The 21,114-nt window shown below is 39.1% G+C and overlaps 2 long non-coding RNA genes across 2 annotated transcripts; one reads left to right on the top strand and one right to left on the bottom strand.

Moving 5' to 3' along the window:
• Positions 1-1,992: 1,992 nt before the first annotated feature.
• On the top strand, positions 1,993-2,736 carry LOC133549741 (uncharacterized). The gene is made up of 3 exons (XR_009806157.1): positions 1,993-2,108; positions 2,417-2,578; positions 2,662-2,736. It is a non-coding gene; the product is annotated as an uncharacterized LOC133549741 (long non-coding RNA).
• On the bottom strand, positions 2,417-4,958 carry LOC133549744 (uncharacterized). The gene is made up of 2 exons (XR_009806160.1): positions 4,807-4,958; positions 2,417-4,720 (listed from the first exon to the last, which is right to left on the bottom strand). It is a non-coding gene; the product is annotated as an uncharacterized LOC133549744 (long non-coding RNA).
• Between the last annotated feature and the right edge of the window lie 16,156 nt (positions 4,959-21,114).

Genomic DNA, 21,114 nt, shown 5'->3' with positions numbered 1-21,114 from the left:
ATATATATATATATATATATATACTGTATGTAGGGACGGCGTGGCGCAGTGGGAGAGTGGCCGTGCGCAACCCGAGGGTCACTGGTTCAAATCCCACCTAGAACCAACCTCGTCACGTCCGTTGTGTCCTGAGCAAGACACTTCACCCTTGCTCCTGGTGGTTGGCGCCTTGCATGGCAGCTCCCTCCATCAGTGTGTAAATGTGGAAGTATTGTCAAAGCGCTTTGAGTACCTTGAAGGTGGAAGTATTGTCAAAGCGCTTTGAGTACCTTGAAGGTAGAAAAGCGCTATACAAGTACAACCCATTTATCATTTTATTTATATATATATACATACACACACACATATCATATATATATATACATTTATATATACAGTATATAATTTAGATTTATTTATTTTGCCGTTTTTGTTGATTGATTGATTGATTGATACTTTTATTAGTAGATTGCACAGTACAGTACATATTCCGTACAATTGACCACTAAATGGTAACACCCGAATAAGTTTTTCAACTTGTTTAAGTCGGGGTCCACGTTAATCAATTCATGGTAAACATGTTCACATGTTAAAGGTGTTTTAATGAATATACATGCATGTTTAACATATAGATTCCTATCTTTAATGAAGACAAGAATATAAGTTGGTGTATTACCTGATTCTGATGACTTGCATTGATTGGAATCAGACAGTATAGTGCTGAAAACGTCCAGGTTTTCAAATGGAGGAGAAAAAAAGTTCCTCCTTCCTGTCTAATACATCATGAAAGTCGTTGGTTTTTGGCATCTTATTTGTCCAGCTTCCATATTTGTTTTTGTACACTTTACAAGAAATACATTGGCGGCAAACTCCGTAGCTTGCTAGTTTGTTTGCGCTGGCTTTCGGAGACTCTTATTTTGTAAGCGCAGGCGCGATGGAGCGGCACTTTTATTGTGAAGACAGGAACTCTGCTTTTGACGGGAAGTACGGTTGAAATAAAAAGTGTATTTTTTCCTTTACACTTTTGATTGGTTGATTGATTGAAACTTTTATTAGTAGATTGCACAGTACATACATATTGTACAGTTGACCACTAAATGGTAACACCCGAATACGTTTTTCAACATGTCGGGTTCTACGTATGACGGTCACGTGACCATCTGGCTCTGTTTGATTGGTCCAATGTCACCAGTGACTGCATGTGATTGGTGAAACACAAGCATGCGTAGTTCCTACTTTGAATGCGTGTCTGACAAAATCAAAACAAACAAAGCGTGCATTAAGAGATCGATAAAAAAAAAAAAGTAGCGATTAGTGACCTGATTGCAGATAAATGGAGCGGAGTAAAAGCAGTAGTTCTTCTCTATAAATATACTCAAGTAAAAGTATTTTGCATAAAAACTACTCTTAGAAGTACAATTTATCCCAAAAGTTACTCAAGTACATGTAACGGAGTAAAAGGAGCGCGTTACTACCCACCTCTGACAACAATTTTTGTAAATAACTTTTAAATATATTAATATAATAATAAACTCGAAAGTGTGTATTGTGGACATGAATGGAGTTCGTTACCAAAATGTTGTGGTGGATTTAATATATTGTAGTGTCCCGGAAGACTTGAAGCTGCAAAGGATTCTGGGTATTTGTTCTGTTGAGTTTGTGTTGTGTTGCGATGCGGATGTTCTTCCAAAATGTGTTTGTCATTCTTGTTTGGTGTGGTTTTAGAGTGTGGCGCGTGTTTGAATCCACATCGGATGTTGTAGTGACCGCTAAACTGATCTTTACTCGTGCTTTCCTCAGTCCTTGAAAAGATGTTTTGAAGGATGCCCACCGATAACCCATATAAACCCACAAATAAAACCCTAATCATGAAAATGACTATCTCTAATTAGAATTCACGTGCGTTGCCATGTGAACATGACCATTATGTTGGGAATGTGTTTGCCAGAAACGAAACTTTCCTCCGTCAGTATATGGATGAGAGCTCGTTTCGTTAAGTTTCGTTTTCCAGAAGCACCCCCCCCCCCCCCACACACACACACACACACACACACACATCTAGTCCACTATTTAAACTCCACGCAGGCTGGTCGTGCAAAGACAAGGCGACACCATGGGATCAAGTTGGAGTGAGTATGCCTTTCTTTGTTCTTCATCGTCATGAAAAATGATGAATGGAAATAAAAATAAGATGGCTTAAACACAAACCAACTACTATATTCACCTTTCCTCATCATTTACCATGACTTGATTAACGTGGAGCCCGACATAATCAAGTGGAAAAAGTTATTTGGGTGTTACCATTTAGTGGTCAATTGTACAGAATATGTACTGTATTATATATGCAATCTACTAATAAAAGTTTCAGTCAATTTGTAGACATATATGCACCCTTCCCTTTGTGGCGTTTTAAATAATGTGGTTCACTTTGGTCCAGGTACTTCGTCGGATGAGGCTGAATCGGGTGTGAGTGCGATGGGGTTCACCTCAGATGGGATAACAAAAGGATCCTTTGCTGCAGATATGATGTCATCTGAAGCCATCGACAACGGAGGAGGGGTGCCGTCAGGAGGCCCAGTATCTAACAATCAGTCCATTGGTAAATACAGTAAATATAATGTTATGTCATGACCTATTTGAGGAAGAAATGCCTGTCATTTGACAATATGTTCATTTTTACAGGGGCGGGCGGACATGGTGGAAAAAACAAATAACCAAATAACAAAACCATGAAATAAATAATATTGGTCTATTAAACTGTGTTCTGAATGCATTTTCTGTGTGACTAAAATCGCCTTTTTGTGACGGTACAGCGGGAGAAGAAGACTACTGGAAGACGATGACGTCATTAGCTGTCAGTCTTACGCCCCTGTAGAGGAGTGGGATATTGAACAGAAACACGGACACAATGTTTATTCATTCAGGTTCAGTTTGTAATGGCAATTTTCCAAAAACATACACTTGTAAACAATTCTTTTTACACATTGCACCTTTTTAAACAATTACATTTCTCTATTCAAAACATGAAAGAAGTAGAAAAATAAAGCCTTGTGCTGGAACTTTAATCTGTAAAAATATGTAATATTTTTATCAATAGTTAGTCAGATAAGAACTGACACTACTTTAGTGTAAACACAAATAGAAATGCATAATTATCATCAACAAATGTAACTGGTAAAGCATTGACATTTTTTTAACATTTTCCTCTACAAAATAACAATATCAGCAAAACTTTCCTCTCAAAATCTACTCTTATGAAAAACGACTACACAACATTAAAAAATAAAATACATCTCTGGATCAAACTAATCAACACACACGCGAAGATGCACGCACACACACACAACCACACAGTCAGCTTTAAAACATGTAGGTAAGTACCTTACAGACAGAGCAAAAATACATTGCAAAGTGTTGAATAACCACATTTTTTTACCTGTAGAGGAGTGGGATATTGAACAGAAACACGGACACAATGTTTATTCATTCTGGTCCAGTCTGTAATGGCCGAATGAAAGAATGTATCTCCCTCTACTGCAGGGGTCGGGAACCTTTTTGGCTGAGAGAGCCATACAAGCCAAATATTTTAAAAAGTATTTCCGTGAGAGCCATATAATATTTCTTTCAGACTGAATACAACTAAACCTGTGCATTTTTAAGTAAGACCAACATTTTGAGAGTATAATACGTCTTTTATTCTTTTTAATAACATTGTTATTCTGAAGCTAACCAACAATAAATAGAATACTTCTGACCCTTAATGCGACTTCTTGAACCGGTGCGGTTGAAACCGGATGGATGGATTAAAATGCATGAGAATGTTTTATATTTTGAACGTTATTTTTGACACTGTGATTACCAGCGGAATTATTCATTACTTATCGTGTTAAGCAATGTCAGCTAATATTTATCTGAGAGCCAGGTGCAGTCATCAAAAGAGCCACACCTGGCTCTAGAGCCAGATGTGGCTCTAGAGCCAGAGCCATAGGTTCCCTACCCCTGATCTACTGGGTAAGCCAGGCAAAAGTAGTTGAACCCCGATCAGTGACTAAAACAACTATACATTTTTAAAACGCAGGTACTACAGAAAAACAACATAAATCCAGGAAGTATTTTCCAAACAAACATTGTTTTTAACACAGTTTACTATTTTTTCCATTTCTCTTTTTACACTATTCTGCAGCAGTCAAAAGTAATAGATGGCAGATCACCTTATCACAGCTTTTTGTCTTCATACCCTTTTTTAAAACATTGTAAAGTAATTAGTTATGATGTTCTTTCTCCTTTTTTCTCTTACTTTTACCAGATACTATAATTAAACCTGTTTTCCATAATGAATAAAGCTTTGTTTTTCTTCCTTCTTGTTTACTGTCTGCATGTTCACATTTACAGCAATTTTATAACTACTTCATCAGCGTATTTATTGACAATTTGGAATGTGTGTGTAGTGTGTAATGAACCCAAAGAGATGAAATGTAACTAAGTGTGAGACTTATCTGAGCGTGGAGATCAGAGGGTGTTGAGGGTGCGTGTTGATCCAGGCAGAGGTTTCCAATTTGCGCAAGCAGGCTCGAGCGTCGGAGGACAGGCGGAGGATCAAGGGGAGGAGCGCAGCGTCGTGGTCGGTACTTGGCAGGCAGGCGTGATGTCGAGGTCCGGGGAGGCAAGGGAAGATTCACGGGGGGTTTTAAAGGTTGACGAGACACACAAGTCGACAGCGAGGAATGACGACGACGGGGAGCTGGAGAATGACACGACACAAGAGACGACGAGCATAACAGGGAGAGAGCAAATGCATGCAGGTGAGCTGGAGACGTGAGGGCTTACTGGACAGCGTACGTGAAGCTACGTTCCGGCATTAGGTCTCAGGTTGTGCTGGACTATGAAGGCTGATCGCTGATCACGGACGGGTGGGTTGATTGCCGAGCGTTTGCTCGCTGCGGACAGGGAGCGCCTGTGGGCGTGGCCTGCGGCGCGCTCGTAAGGACGCGCAAAAGAGGGAGAAGCAGCTGAAGTCTTACCCATAACACTTTTAACATTTACTTGAGTAAAAATTACAACATTTGCACACAAACTCTGTTTTTTGTTTTTGTTGCCTTACTTGTGTGTGTATGGAAGAGAGAAAAAAGAGGGGTTTTATTGCTGCTCTGCTTGAACAATGTTGCTAAACTGACATGCATTTCTGCGTTGTACACTGTAGAAACTCCAATCTGTTTAATGTTATTAATGTGAGTTTGACAATATTATTTGCCAGAGAAAAGAGAAACTGGAGGTTTAGATATAATAATGGCATCTGTAACACAGCAGGAAGGATAGTACCTGTATGTAAGCGCCATTTTCTACAAAAGACAATATTCATATTGTGTCATTGTGATGTGTGATATAACAAGAATAAATGTGATGTCATTTAAGTTACGTTTTAGGTTAAGAAATATGTGCAGTATAAGTAAACGTTTATGGTGTAATTGCAACTGTTCTTTAATTTGAAGGTTTGCGACTTCTGGCCTGTATGTGAGCTGAACACAAAGTGATGGGTTTTATGTAAATTGGTTCTCTGACCCCCGCAACCCCAAAATGGACAAGCGGTAGAAATGGATGGATAGATGGTTCCCTGACTTCAACAAAGAAGTTGATGAGGACGTGGAGCAACACGGTTGTTCTACCATTTGAGTTGACATCCAGCCGACTCCACAAGAAGTGTCAACACTTTTAAAGTTGTTGTATCAGGACTATGCTTCACAGACGGGGAAAAAAGTGACCAGCCAAAATAGCAACTACAAAATCGGATAGACTTTATTTATCCCTCAATGGGGAAATTATGTGGTTCCACCGCAGATACAAAAAGTCCACAAAAATAATGTAAAAACATGTGCAAACAGAATGGAAACATCAATAAAAGCAAATGATCTAAAATCAATTTAGAGTGCACAGAGCTGATACAACCGGCTGCCACTTCTGCGGTATCATTTCTACATACCGCTACAAAAATAAACCCCAAAAATGAGCAATAAGTAGACATAGATAAACAACAAAACAAGAACACAATTTCAAGACCCACTTATTGTACACCGAGGTTGCCTCAGTGCTCCATGCCATCGGCTGCTGGGGTAGATGGCAGCACTGCCACAGAGAGGAACCACTACAGCGGCACCATCTTGGGAAGAGAAGCCTGGGAAGTCAGCATTTGTAGGTTTTTTGTGAGATGCAAAAATGTTGCTTTACTGTTTTGAATGAAATGAAAATCAAAGTGTCTGCCAATGTGGAGGCTATGATATCTAAGGTCAAAACATTTCTGAACTGGACTCTAAGACAAAACAAATGTAATCATACCAAGGATGTTTTCATGGAGGCTAGATAGTCCTGCTTCACATACAAACACAGAAAGATAAGACACACAAAATCTTCTATGTATTTTTTTTATTATTTATTAAAGGTAAAGGGACTAAAAAGTGTTTGATAAATACTTTATCGTTATTTATTGTGTTTGCACCAGAGTGCGCTATCTGATCACTGGTCACTTTGTGACCTGGTTCCTACACACCGGAGCTCTTTTTAAAAGAGCTCAGCAGCGCATGCACTTTTTGCGTCGGATGAAAAGAGCAAGCTCCCTCCCCCCATTCTCAGCACATTCTACAGAGGCATTATAGAGAGCCTACTGACCAACTACATCTCTGTCTGGACTTGAGCCTGCAGTGCCTCCGACTGGAAGTCTATGCAGAGAGTGGTGAAGACGACGGAAAAGATCATCAGGGCTCCCCTTCCTCCTATCCAGGAGATCGCAGGGCTCAGAAAATCTGCAGAGACTCCTCCCACTCCCACCAAGGACTGTTTTCACTGCTGGACTCTAGAAAGGTTCTGCAGCCTCCGAAGCAGAACCTCCAGGTTCTGTAACAGCTTCTTCCCTCCGACCCTAAGACTCTTGAATGCATCATAATAATTCCCTCAATTCCCCCCAAAAACGGATTAACTCACTGGAATACAAACACAATATAACATACATCCATAAATGTGGATGCATAAAGGGTGCAAAAATGCAATATATTTATCTATACAGTAATCTATTTATTTATATCTGCACCTTATTGCTCTCTTATCCCGCACTATAGTGAGCTAATGCAACGAAAAGTTGTTCCTATCTGTACTATAAAGTTCAAATTTAAATGACAATAAAATGAAGTCTAAGTTTAAGTCTAAGTCTAAGTGATGAGATAAATCAGAAGAATAAACCTTGCTGAGTGTAAACTGGTTGTGTGTCTGTAATGATGATTAACAGGTGTGCTACTTAATGGGAAAACGTTCTCCATTCTGAAAACACGAATGCAGCAATTATCAGGGGTGACTCACCATCACATCAGTAATGTATTGTATTTATTTATTCTCTTTGTAAAGTCTAATGTGTCAGCACTGAGACCTGCATGGTACCCCATGGTAAGAAACTCCCTTTTTTTTTTCAAATAATCATTAACTTAGAATTTAATGGCAGCAACACATTTCAAAACAGTTGGCAGAGGGGCATTTTTACCACTGTGTTACATGGCCTTTCCTTTTAACAACACTCAGTTTGGGAACTGAGGAGACCAATTTTTGATGCTTTTCGGGTGGAATTCTTTCCCATTCTTGCTTGATGTACAGCTTAAGTTGTATTTTACGCTTCATAATGTGCCACACATTTTCAATGGGAGACAGGTCTGGACTACAGGCAGGCCAGTCTAGTACCTGCATTATTTGACTATGAGGCCACACTGTTGTAACACGTGCAGAATGTGGCTTGGCATTGTCTTGCTAAAATAACGAGGGGCGATAATGAAAAAGACGTTGCTTGGATCGCAAGATATGTTGCTCCAAAACCTGTATGTTCCTTTCGGCATTAATGGTGCCGAAAGCAGATGTGTAAGTTAGCCATGCCTTGGGCACTAATACACCCCCATACCATCACAGATGCTGGCTTTTGAACGTTTCGCCTAGAAGTCCGGATGGTTTTTCTCCTCTCACAGTTTCCAAAAGAATTTGAAATGTGGACTTATCAGACCACAGAACACTTTTCCACTTTACATCAGTCCATCTTAGATGAGCTCGGGCCCAGCAAAGCTTGGCATTTCTGGGTGTTGTTGATAAATGGCTTTCGCTTCGCATAGTAAAGTTTCAACCTCCACTTACAGATGTAGCGATGAACTGTAGTTACTGACAGTGGTTTTCTGAAGTGTTCCTGAGCCTACGTGGTGATGTTCTTTACACACTATTGTCGCTTTTTCCGGCACCACCGCCGCTTTTTCATGCACCACGGCCCTAGGGATCGAAGGTCACAGGCTTTCAATGTTGGTTTTCGGCCTTGTCGCTTATGTGCAGTGATTTCTCCAGATTCTCTGAACTTTTTGATAATATTACGGACCGTAGATGGTGAAATCCCTCAATTTCTTGCAATAGCTGGTTGAGAAATGTTGTTCTTGAACTGTTGGAGAATTTGCTCACGCATTTGTTCACAAAGTGGTGACCATCTCCCCATCCTTGTTTGTGAATGACTGAGCATTTCATAGAAGCTGCTTTTATACCCAATCATGCCACCCACCTGTTCCCAATTAGCCTGCACACCTGTGGGATGTTCCAAATAAGTGTTTGATGAGCATTCTTCAACTTTCTCAGTCTTTTTTGCCACTTGTGCCAGCTTTTTTGAAACATGTTGCAGGCATTACATTCCAAATGAGCCAGTTTTTGCAAGAAAACAACAAAGTTTACCAGTTGCAACGTTAAGTATCTTGTCTTTGCAGTCTATTCAATTGAATATAGGTTGAAAAGGATTTGCAAATAATTGTATTCTGTTGTTATTTATGATTTACACAACATGCCAACTTCACTGGTTTTGGGTTTTGTATAATTTCCTCGTAAAAAATATTATTCTTACTGTTAATCAATCAATCAATCAATCAATCAATGATTATTTATATAGCCCTAAATCACTAGTGTCTCAAAGGGCTGCACAAACCACAACACAAACCACTACGACATCCTCGGTAGGCCCACATAAGGGCAAGGAAAACTCACACCCAGTGGGACGTCGGTGACAATGATGACTATGAGAAACCTTGGAGAGGACCGCATATGTGGGCAACCCCTCCCCCTCTAGTGGACCAAAAGCAATGGATGTCGAGCGGGTCAAACATGATACTTTGAAAGTTCAATCAATAGTGGATCCAACACAGCCGCGAGAGTCCAGTCCAAAGCGGATCCAACACAGCCGCCAGAGTTCCGTCCACAGTGAAGCCAACAGGAAACCATCCTAAGCGGAGGCCTATATATATGCTTACTTTCTGTTGTAACGTGATACTGTGAAAGTTCAATCCTTAGTGGATCCAACACAGCCGCGAGAGTCCAGTCCAAAGTGGATCCAACACAGCCGCCAGAGTTCCGTCCACAGTGAAGCCAACAGGAAACCATCCTAAGCGGAGGCCTGTATATATGCTTACTTTCTGTTGTAACGTGATACTGTGAAAGTTCAATCCATAGTGGATCCAACACAGCCGCGAGAGTCCAGTCCAAAGTGGATCCAACACAGCCGCCAGAGTTCCGTCCACAGTGGAGCCAACAGGAAACCATCCTAAGCGAAGGCCTGTATATATGCTTACTTTCTGTTGTAACGTGTTTATCTACCCTTCTGTTAAAATGTAATTGTAAATGACTTATACAATGTTTTCCTAATAGTACAATAGGTGTGTGGCAATCATGTGGCCTACAGAGGCAAACCCGGGCACTTCCAGGCTTCAGGCGATAGTCTAAGCTCCATTAGGTTACTGTTTATTTATCTGAATCGGTGCAGATTTAGGCTGATTTTTAAATGTTTAGAGGCAAATATAAAAGCGACCATGGAAACATTTTTTAAATGGGATGGAATGGATTTTTACTCTCTGAAGAACTTTTAAAAAAAAAAGAAAAAAAGATTTAAACCATTTAGCATCACCAAAAGGTTATGCTACCTCACTTTCACTTGACACTTACGGTATTTAGAGAAGAAAAGATTGGAGGCACATCATGTCTTTACATCTGAGGGGTCCACAAACTAAGCATTAATGCATCAAAGAAAAATTGGACTTATCCATGCAACGCTAGGTAAAGTATTTGATTGACATAACGAGTGCCGTGCTGTTGTGATCGTGACACTAATGAGAAAACAAATAAGTTTTTTTGCAGTTGACTTTTGCTCCGAATGTTAGTCTCCTCTACAATTCATGTCTGCATTTATTTTTATGGTGTCAAGTTCATATTTTGTCACATTATTTAGCTATAGATGTCTCTGCAGTTCAGCAATGTTTACTGGCAACATCAAGATTCAGTGTATGAAGTAGAGCCTACGAGGAATGTATTCTTCTAGTGCATTAATACTATTAAGGATATGTTCATGATGCTAACAAATATCACCAAAGATGCTATAATGTGGTGTCATCTGTGTGGAATCTAGCACTTGGCTTTCCTGCAAAACATCAACTAAAATTTTAGTTTCTGTTATGAAATTGTCAGCGAAAATATGGTGGATTGGACAAAAAATTACTACATTTGTTATTAGGACTTAACATGACGTTAGTTTATTAGCAATAGCAGGTCTTTTTAGTTATATTTAGGCATAGACACTGTAATGTTTCTGTTTAAATATCACAGGAACCACAAAAGAACAAAAAAGTAAGGCTATCTATTTTCCTTTCTTTACGTTTAATTCTGCTATAAGACTACTATATCGTAGAAGACAAACTGTAATGCATCATAGCAAGTTTCTCAAACAAATCAAATGTTCAAACAAACATTTTGCAAAGTTATCGTTGCAGACACAAGCATGGTCCAATTGTATTCCACAAGATGATGAAAGTGATATTTTAAAAATATTTAGTTTTTTCCTGACTTTATTAACTTTATGAACCACTTTTCTCTATGATAGAGAGAGAACATTCTCACTCACATTCACACACGACAAGCGGTAGGAAACTGAATTGATGGACGTCACTGTTTGACTCTATCACGCCCACTGGAGGGCGCTGTCGCGCTGTAGGGAAACTTATTGGTAGCCGTAGAAAATGCAACATTCACAAAGTTTACAGTTTTTTTTCCCATTTGTTTACACCCTATTTTACTAACTGTGTGTCTTTTTTCAAAAGGACACTTTTCCAAACACAACATTCAATTTTATTAAGTCCTACACTATTTGCAAAATGACACACTTGGGTCAAAACACATGCCACAGGCGGCATAGCTCCGTTGGTAGAGCGGCCGTGTCAGCAACTTGAGGGTTGCAGGTTCGATTCCCGCTTCCATCATCCTAGTCCCTGCCGTTGTGTCCTTGGGCAAGACACTTTACCCACCTGTTCCCAGTGCCACCCACAGTGGTTTAAATGTAACTTAGATATTGGGTTTCACCATGTAAAGCTCTTTGAGTCACTAGAGAAAAGCGCTATATAAAATATAATTCACAATTCATTAAAATAAAGCAAACATTTGTAAAAAAAAAATGCCGTTGTATTTTCATCTCACTCACACAGACTTCAAATGATAAGACACTATTTGAGTGAGTTACCAAGTACAGTGATAAATACAAACATATTTGTAAAAAAACATATTTTACTATGTGTAAGGAATCACATGTTTGGGGCATTTTGTCCAACCTTTTTAGCATATGTGATGAATGATTACTGTAACTTGACAAAATATATTGGCAAATCTATAGCAATTGCCATTGTTTACTTTGAAGTGGGCCTATACGTAAGGACTAGAGATGTCCAGTAATGGCTTTTTTTTTTTTTTTTTTACTGATATCCGATATTGTCCAATTCTTAATTACAGATACCAATATCAACGGATACCAATATATACAGCCGTGGAATGAACACATTATTATGCTTAATTTTGTTGTGACGCCCCGCTGGATGCATGAAACAATGTAACAAGGTTTTCCAAAATATTGAAAATGTAAAATTTAGTGTGTAAGCAATTGGGAAAAAAACTGTTACGTACTCAAAAAGCCTCAGTTACTGATTCTAAACATCACCTGCCCATCTAGCTGGATCAGGCCACAGTATCTCATCCACATCACATATGCAAGATGGGAAGGTGTGTGTAAAGCGTTGCGTGTAGTATTTCACAAAAACTGTGAAGCAGAGTCTATGCCTTATATTAGACAAATCTGCACAGTGGTTTTGCTTACTGTGTGTAGACTTTGTTAACTGTGAAAATAAAAAATTGTGTGTGTAAGCAATTGGAAAAAAACTGTAAGTATAGTTCAACTACAATCAGATTGAGAGCTGTGTACACTGTCGGAGAGAAATGTGGTAAACAAAAGATTTATTATTGTAGTTGTATTGTGAGTAGTGTACAACTGCACTGTGTCACACTAAGACATATTGTCAAAATATAACAAAAAAAATGAGAATTTCAATGTCAATACAGTGTTCTATTGGAAATCCAAGACTTATATTACAATAGTGCCTCAACTGCCGAGCTTAAAGGCCTACTGAAACCCACTACTACCGACCACGCAGTCTGATAGTTTATATATCAATGATGAAATATTAACATTGCAACACATGCCAATACGGCCGGTTTAGTTTACTAAATTGCAATTGTAAATTTCTCGCGAGGTATCCTGTTGAAAACGTTGTGGAATGATGACGCGTATGATAACGTGTGCGCGTGACGTCTCGGGTTGTAGCGGATATTTTTTTCCAGCCTGATCCAAGCTATAAGTTGTCTGCTTTAATCGCATAATTACACAGTATTTTGGACATCTGTGTTGCTGAATCTATTGCAATTTCTTCAATTAATAATGCAGAACTCAAAGTAGAAAGATGGAGGTGGGAAGCGGTGCACTGCAGCTGCCTTTAGCATCACAAACACAGCCGGTGTTTCCTTGTTTAAAATTCCCGAAGGTGAAGCTTTAATATGGAACAGAGCGGTCTAGCGAACATGGATCCCGACCGCATGTCAACCGGCAGGTTTCGGTGAGAAAATTGTGGTAATAAGTCGGCTCTTACCGTAGTCATCAGCTGAGCTTGCGTCCTGCTGCGTGGCTTCCTTCCCTCAGAGACACTGGTGGTTACTACACCCGTGGTCACACCCCACCGACTTTCAGGTACTATATAATCTCACTAAAACACTAGTAACACAATAGGCAGATAAGGGATTTTCCAGAATTATCCTAGTAAATGGGTCTAATAACATCTGAATCGCTCTCACTGGCCTTGCCTTTTTTATTTATTTTTATAGTCCTTCACTCTCATTATCCTCATCCACGAATCTTTCATCCTCGCTCAAATTAATGGGGAAATTGTCGCTTTCTCGGTCCGAATCGCTCTCGCTGCTGGTGGCTATGATTGTAAACAATGTGAGGATGTGAGGAGCCCTACAACCCGTGATGTCACGCGCATATCGTCTGCTACTTCTGGTACAGGCAAGGCTTTTTTATTAGCGACCAAAAGTTGCGAACTTTATCATCGATGTTCTCTACTAAATCCTTTCAGCAAAAATTTGTCAATATCGCGAAATGATCAAGTATGACACATAGAATGGACCTGCTATCCCCGTTTAAATAAGAAAATCTCATTTCAGTAGGCCTTTAAATTGATCTGTGTAACTAAATGAATTATTTGTAATTGTTGGTTTACATGTCAATGACATTGTGCAAATGGTTGTATACAGTATGTACTTGTAATTTTTACATCACTAAATAAAGTATGAAAATAACGAGGTTGCTGTGGAGGTTTTAAATGAATGATCAAGAGGCAGAGATACTTAAAATCTACGGCTCTTTATTATTGTTGTCTACTATATACGTATATGTATGCGTATATATGTGGTTGTATACAAGTGTGTGTATATATGTATGCATATATATATATATATATATATATATATATACATATATATAATTATTATTATTTATTTATTTTTGGTGTGTGTGTGTGCGCGCGCGCTCACTTATTTAAAACAGTGTTTTTAAAATGGCCTCTCGCCTAACATAATCATGAATTTAGGTCCAAAATGTTTTTAAAAACTTTTTTTGATCATCTTTGACAGTAGAGGTAACACAAACACTTTATATACCGAATGGTGCACAAATTAATTATTAGAATATTGAAAGTAGTCCTACTAAAATAACAATGGTTTTGCAGCGATTTCTAAACTCGTAGCTCAAGGCGTTCGTGAAATGTTAAGTTGTTTTTGGATTTAATTTGCCTCTTACATAACCGGTAGAAAATGGATGGATGTACAGTAGCTGCTAATATTTTTTTTACAGTAGCTCTTCGGTAAAAATAGAGCACCACTAACATACATTTTGGCTCATCTAGCTGCTTTGCTTTTTCCATCCCCTGCCGGGACGACAATTGGATATCATCGCCCTAATCCTCCACTGTTGATCCGTAATCCATCAACACAATTGCCTGGAACAGGACTATCATTGCCTGAAACAGGGCTGATACCGTTGCCTGGGGGAGCATCAGGTACTATATACAGTGTGTGTAGATATCTCTCTCTCTCTCTATCTATCTCTATCTATCTCTCTAACACTGGCATTGAAACATCCCTCTGTTGCTACCTGTAGATAATATCATACCAGACAAGTTGGCATACGAGCTACTAAAGCTAGCACTTGACAAATAAGGACGTCTGCAATTTACTGCAGTTGTATTAGTATTTATTAGACTCACTACACAGTGTTTTAATGATGATAGTAGGCTGGAGGGTATTTTTGTTCTACGTCAAGTTTGTGTTTAATGTCGACTCACATCTGAACATTTCACATGTATATCTAACAAAAATATGTTTGTCAAAGTATTTTTTGTCATTTAAAGTTAAAGTTAAAGTACCAATGATTGTCACACACACTAGGTTAATTAATCACTGCATTTGACCCATCACCCTTGATCCCCCACCCTGGGAGGTGAGGGGAGCAGTGAGCAGCAGCAGTGGTCACGCCTGGGAATCATTTTTGGTGATTCAACCCCCAATTTTAACCCTTGATGCTGAGTGCCAAGCAGGGAGGTAATGGGTCCCATTTTTATAGTCTTTGGTATGACTCGACCGGGGTTTTGATTCACGACCTATCGATCTCAGGGCAGACACTATAACCACAAGGCCACTGAGTAGGCAATGTTAATATTAAAATAAACATGTACATCATAAACACACTTGGAAATGTAGATTACAGTACCTGCTAATTAATGAATATATATGTTTTTCAATGGAAGGTGTTTGATATGATCTGTGTTCTAAAAGTATGCCATTTCATTTTAGGTTCCGCTGGTTCGGCTACAGTTGTCGCCTGTCATGTGATGAGACTCTTCTGAGTTACAATGGAGTGTTTTAAAAAGTCTCCTATTTCAAATACTCAAGATACAGTTCTCAAAATGACCAGAATTCATTTCAGTCACAGCAGGACTGATTTATTATCACTGAAAGTTCTCAAACAAAATGAAGTATTCCCTTGAAAGGCCCTCTGTTACATCATCATTGCCAGATAAGCAGAATGTTTGTATTGTGCCTCAATTGTGGTCAAAAATAAAACATTCTGATAATGTACCATCTTTTGAGCCAGAGTAGCTGTTACCATTCTGAATACATTTTGGGAAAAAAGTCCAAATGTAAACTAATCTACAGTATGCACTGTATATGTTTGAGAGGATCCATCTACATACATTTGTATACAAACTGTAATTACATGCATAGTGATTGAGTTAATTATTTTTTGGAGCAATCATGTTGACCTTTGTAATCCAGTGTTTTGTTCTGGACATGCTCGCCATTGGAAGTGAGGCACTTTCTTCATCTGCGCGTGTACAAATCCAATAAACAGTGGGAATATAATTGCAGATTATTTCATGCAAGTACAATCGTTACCCTAAATAATGCTATATTTTTATATTTTGTCATTTAATACACATGTTTCACACAACAAATGATCAAATGTACAATTTATTAAGTTCTGTGTTTTGTTTTTTGCTGCTCCACGTATTCACATGAAACCATTTTCTAATCAATTGTGCATAATATCTCCTTATAGTTCACAGTGTGAAACATGTATATTAAATATAGAACAAATACTGCAGGTAGAGTTATTTAGAAAAACTCGCAAAGAGATCATTTTAACGGTAATTACATTCATCCATTTATTTAAATCATACACAGGCGCAGATGCAGGTGGTGCATGGATTCCAATGGGGAGCACGGCGTGCCAGAAAGCTGCTGAAAACCGATCATTTGAAAACCCAAACCAATTTTCCCAAAACAAGACATATAAATCTAATTAATCCTGTTACAGACACACCAACATATGAACACAAAACACATTTTATACAAAATGATTATAGTTTTACATTATTTTAATCTTACAGTTACAGATTCTTGTGACTGTAACGAATTCTTGTTACAGACTCTTGTTGGCGAAGTCAGAGATGAGAGGGGAGGAAAAAGCCACATGGACAGCACCTTTGCATTCAATAGTGTTTCTCACCTTCTTTCTCAAAGTGCTGGCACGCGTAACTTTATTTGGGTCATGTTGGCTTATTTTGTGGTCATGCTCATTTAAAAAAAACAACAGCGCATGTTTAATCGTATGAAAACCGGCAAGAAGCCATGTTGGTGTAGATCCAGATATAGAGTAATAATACAGAGATTTAGTTTATAGTTTGAGTCATTATCCCCAAATAAGGGTGTCACCCCTCAATGAAACAGGAAGTGGCCTGCTACAATAACAAACACATATTCGCTTATCTACAGACCTCAAAATGTACAAGTCAATATTTTGTAGCGTGTATTTGTGTTTGTCAGTCGGCAGACTACTTTCCTGTTTCATGCAGGACGACTTTTAAGCTACAGTCACCACTGTGGGGTATTGTGATGCAAGTTCACATACCAAAAAAAACCATACATTTTGTGTCAAATGTGAATGGAAACAATTACTTTGTGTTTCAAACTATGGGAAATTTCCCAGGAAAATAAGGGCTTTTCATTTTCATCATGAATAAATGTTGAATCAATAGATAGATAGATAGTACTTTATTCATTCCTTCAGGAGAGTTCCCTCAGGAAAATTACAATTCCAGCTGCAGTGCACAGAGTTGAGATCGAATTTAAAAACTAAAAAGTAAATAATGGGGGTATAAATGGAAACAAAATGGAAAAATATTACGATAAGAATACAAATAAAAAGCAACAATGAGAATAAAGATATGACAGTAAAATAAGAATATAACAAGAGAAACTAGCAAGTAGTGACCATGTTATGAAAAAGTATTACACTCCAGAGAGGAGTTGTACAGTCTAATGGCATGTGGGACAAAGGAGTATGCTGAGGGTGACTGGCATCATCCAGGATGTTCACTAGTTTTTCCACAGTCCTCTTTTCTGCCACCGTCACCGGTGAGTCCAGTTTTATTCCGATTGTAGAACCGGACAGCATGATTTGTTTCTCCAGTGTGGAGCTGTCCTTCTTAGATGTGTTGCCCCCCCCACCCCCCGCCCCCCCTCAGGAAGTACAGCCTGCTCTTTCCTTTCCTATACAAGTGGTCCGTGTTAACAGTCCAGTCCAGCTTATTGTCCACCCACACCCTGAGGTACTTGAATGAATCCACGGTCTGTACCTCAACTCTCTCAATCACAATAGGTAGTGACCTTGGACTCCACCTCCAAAAGGTCTTTGCAGCTCAATCCGTCTTTGACGGATTGAGCTGCAAGAGGTTCCTGTGGCACCAGACAGCAAAGTCCCTCACCAGACTCCGAAACTCTTCCTCTCTGCCGTCCCTGATGCACCCGACGATGGCTTTGTCATTCCCGTACTTCTGGATGTGACACAGCTCTGAGTTGTAGCAGAAGTCAGCGGTGTGGAGGTTGAAGAGAAGAGGGGCCAGCACCGTTCCCTGCGGTGGTCCGGTGCTGCTGATCAAAGTGTCAGACGTGATGTCCTTCAGTCTGATGTACTGTGGCCTATCGGTGAGGTAGTTCGAAATCCAGGCAATCAATACAGAAAACTTAATAAATAATTAATGGCCTACACAGGTCTAAAACCCACACTCCTTGTATTACAAGAGCCTTTTGCAAACTGTGATGCACCTTCATATTATTTATCTGGATTTGTTGTAATGCTACTTCCCCCCCGACCTCCAAGCTTAGAACCCATTTAGCACGTAATGCACTCAGGAGGAGGAGAAGTCCAAAGATAGCGCTCAATGATGCTGGTATGCCTTGTTGCTGCCACTATGTTTTGTTAAACGTGCGAATGAACCCTGTGTAAATAGTTCCTGTTTCCACATGTGCGCATGTGACTTATGGACTTGTGCGGCCAAAATATGTACGACATAAAATTTGTACAAAAATCTGGTGGGTATGGTTTATATTTGCAGTCGGTGCAGAAATGACAATAACCCACTTGCACACAAAACACGACTTGGTACGTTGTGTTTACAAAAGTAAACATGGTCCCGGTTAGTGTAGGTCTCACCTGGCACATTTGTAGTCAATGCAAAGATTTTGTGCTATCAGAGTAATCAATAAACAAATTATTGAGAGATTAAAAAGGAAGAGGGCAAGAATTGTGTCTGTTTCAAGGAGCGCCTGTGTTTCCTTGTCAGCTCGTCTATTTTAGCATAGAGTTGTAATGTTTCACACCTTTAGATTACTTATTAAGGGCCAAATTTTTACATCATATTTGATCTATTCTTATACTTTAATTGAGTTTAAATTTTATTTGATGCATGTTTTGCACAAAAATGCATTCATGGGAAATAAATTGTTCAATCATATATGTTTTAGTGCAAAACAACAAATTTAACATAATGAAAAGACGGTTGCAAAACCCTGACTCGTTAAAACAACCATTCTACAGTAGCACTACTACTGTAAGCCACTGCGATGAGGTGGCGACTTGTCCAGGGTGTACGACGCCTTCCGCCCGATTGTAGCTGAGATAGGCGCCAGCGCCCCCCGCAACCCCAAAGGGAATAAGCGGTAGAAAATGGATGGCTGGATACTGTAAGCCAGGGGTGTGCATTACGTCGATCGCGAACTACCGGTCGATCGCGGAGGGTGTGTCAGTCGATCGCAAGCCAGGCATTAAAATAATAGACATAAAAATTAGCAATCATCAATCTCCACCAAGACTTCACTTTTGTCAGTTGTTTGACATTCTCGGCACCCGAGGATCTTGTGAGATGACGCTGGCTGCTGCGAGCTCATTAACAAGAAAAAAATCACTGACAGGACGGAGAGAAACACTTTTTATTTCAACAGACTCTTGGGCCGTACCTGCTGTCAAAACTCTAAAGACCGACTGTACAGTTCCTGTCTTCACCATAAAAGACCTGCTTCATCCTGCCTGTGCTAACAAAATAAGAGTCTCAGAAAGCTAATATGCACAAGCTAGCAAGCTACGGAGTTTGATGCCAATGTATTCCTTATAAAGGTGTTGCACCTTTCCTGCTTCCGGCGCCTAGACCGTAGTCAAGGAGCGAAGGGGAGACACTTCTCCAGGGCCGATGGATTCTCAGGGCATCACCCTTTACTTTACCCGGCAGTGGGTTTTCACAATTCCGGACTCCAGGGCAAAATGACGAGTCCAGCGATTAGTTGCAAATCGTGGCTTTTTTTTTACGTCTTGCACACAGTCAAAATCCAACACAAAAACACTAGCCACTCCCCCGCCCCTCAGCGACCGCTCCCTCTCCTCTCTCGCCCATACACTCACTGACGTCACTCACCTGCTGCCAGACATTAAAGGGCCACACACACATATGCTACTCTCAAAACAAAGTTTTAAAAATTAGTATGCTAGTTGGACAAATGAGATGCCAAATCCAACCACTTTCATGCGGTATTGGACAGAAAGGAGGACTTTCTTTTCTCCTTTATTTGAAAATGCGGACGTTATCAGCACCACTGTCTGATTCCAATCAATGCAAGTCATCAGAATCAAATACACCAACTTATATTCTTGTCTTCATGAAAGAAAGGAATCTATATGTTAAACATGCTTGTATTATCATTAAACACCGTTAACTTGTTAACCAAAATGTCTCTTTCATAAATAAATAAATATAAATTATAAATATGAATGAGGTAGATCTCCTCGACTTGATCAATTGAAAAGTCGCTCGCCTGCAGAAAAAGTGTGAGCACCCCTGCTGTAAGCCAAATGAGACCATAACAACTAGGGGTGTGGGAAAAAATCGATTCGATTACGAATCGAATCGAATACATTGTGCGATTCAGAATCGATTCTCATTTTTAAAAAATAGATTTTTTTTTTTAATCAATCCAACAAACCACTACACAGCAATACCATAACTATGCAATCCAATTCCAAAACCAAACCTCACCCAGCAACACTCAGAACTGCAATTAACAGAGCAATTGAGAGGAGACACAAACACGACACAGAACAAACCAAAAGTAGTGAAACAAAAATGAATATTATCAACAACATTATCAATATTAGTTATAATTTCAGCATAGCAGTGATTACAAATCCCTCATTAACATTATCATTAGACATTTATAAAAATAAATAAAAAAGAACAATAGTGTCACAGTGGCTTACACTTGCATCGCATCTCATAAGCCTGACAACACAATGTGTCCAATGTTTTCACAAAGATAAAATAAGTCGTATTTTTGGTTTGTTTAATAGTTAAAACAAGTTTACATTATTGCAATCAGTTGATAAAACATTGTCCATTACAATTATAAAAGCTTTTTTTTTGAAAATCTACTACTCTGCTTGCATGTCAGCAGACTGGGGTAGATCCTGCTGAAATCCTATGTATTGAATGAATACAGAATCCTTATAAACGAAAAAATATTGTTTTTGAATCGAGAATCGAATCGAATCGAAAAAATCGATATATTATCGAATCGTGACCCCAAGAATCGATATTGAATCGAATCGTGGGACACCCAAAGATTCAGAGCCCTATTAACAACCTTTGGAGTAAAGCTTCAAAAATAACGAGTTAAATCATGTGAATAATTCCAAAAATATCCCATTAATCATACTGTATATATACAGATTAATCACACAATTTATTTCCACTATATATGCAGCACAAGTTGTTATATGATCAGTGATCAGGTCAATCCATATGTCAGTGTAAAGATGAATGAGCAGTGGCA

This window comes from Nerophis ophidion, linkage group LG03 (assembly GCF_033978795.1).
Source record: "Nerophis ophidion isolate RoL-2023_Sa linkage group LG03, RoL_Noph_v1.0, whole genome shotgun sequence".
In the NCBI taxonomy this organism is placed as follows: Eukaryota; Metazoa; Chordata; class Actinopteri; order Syngnathiformes; family Syngnathidae; genus Nerophis; species Nerophis ophidion.
This window is presented reverse-complemented; position numbering and strand designations above follow the sequence as displayed.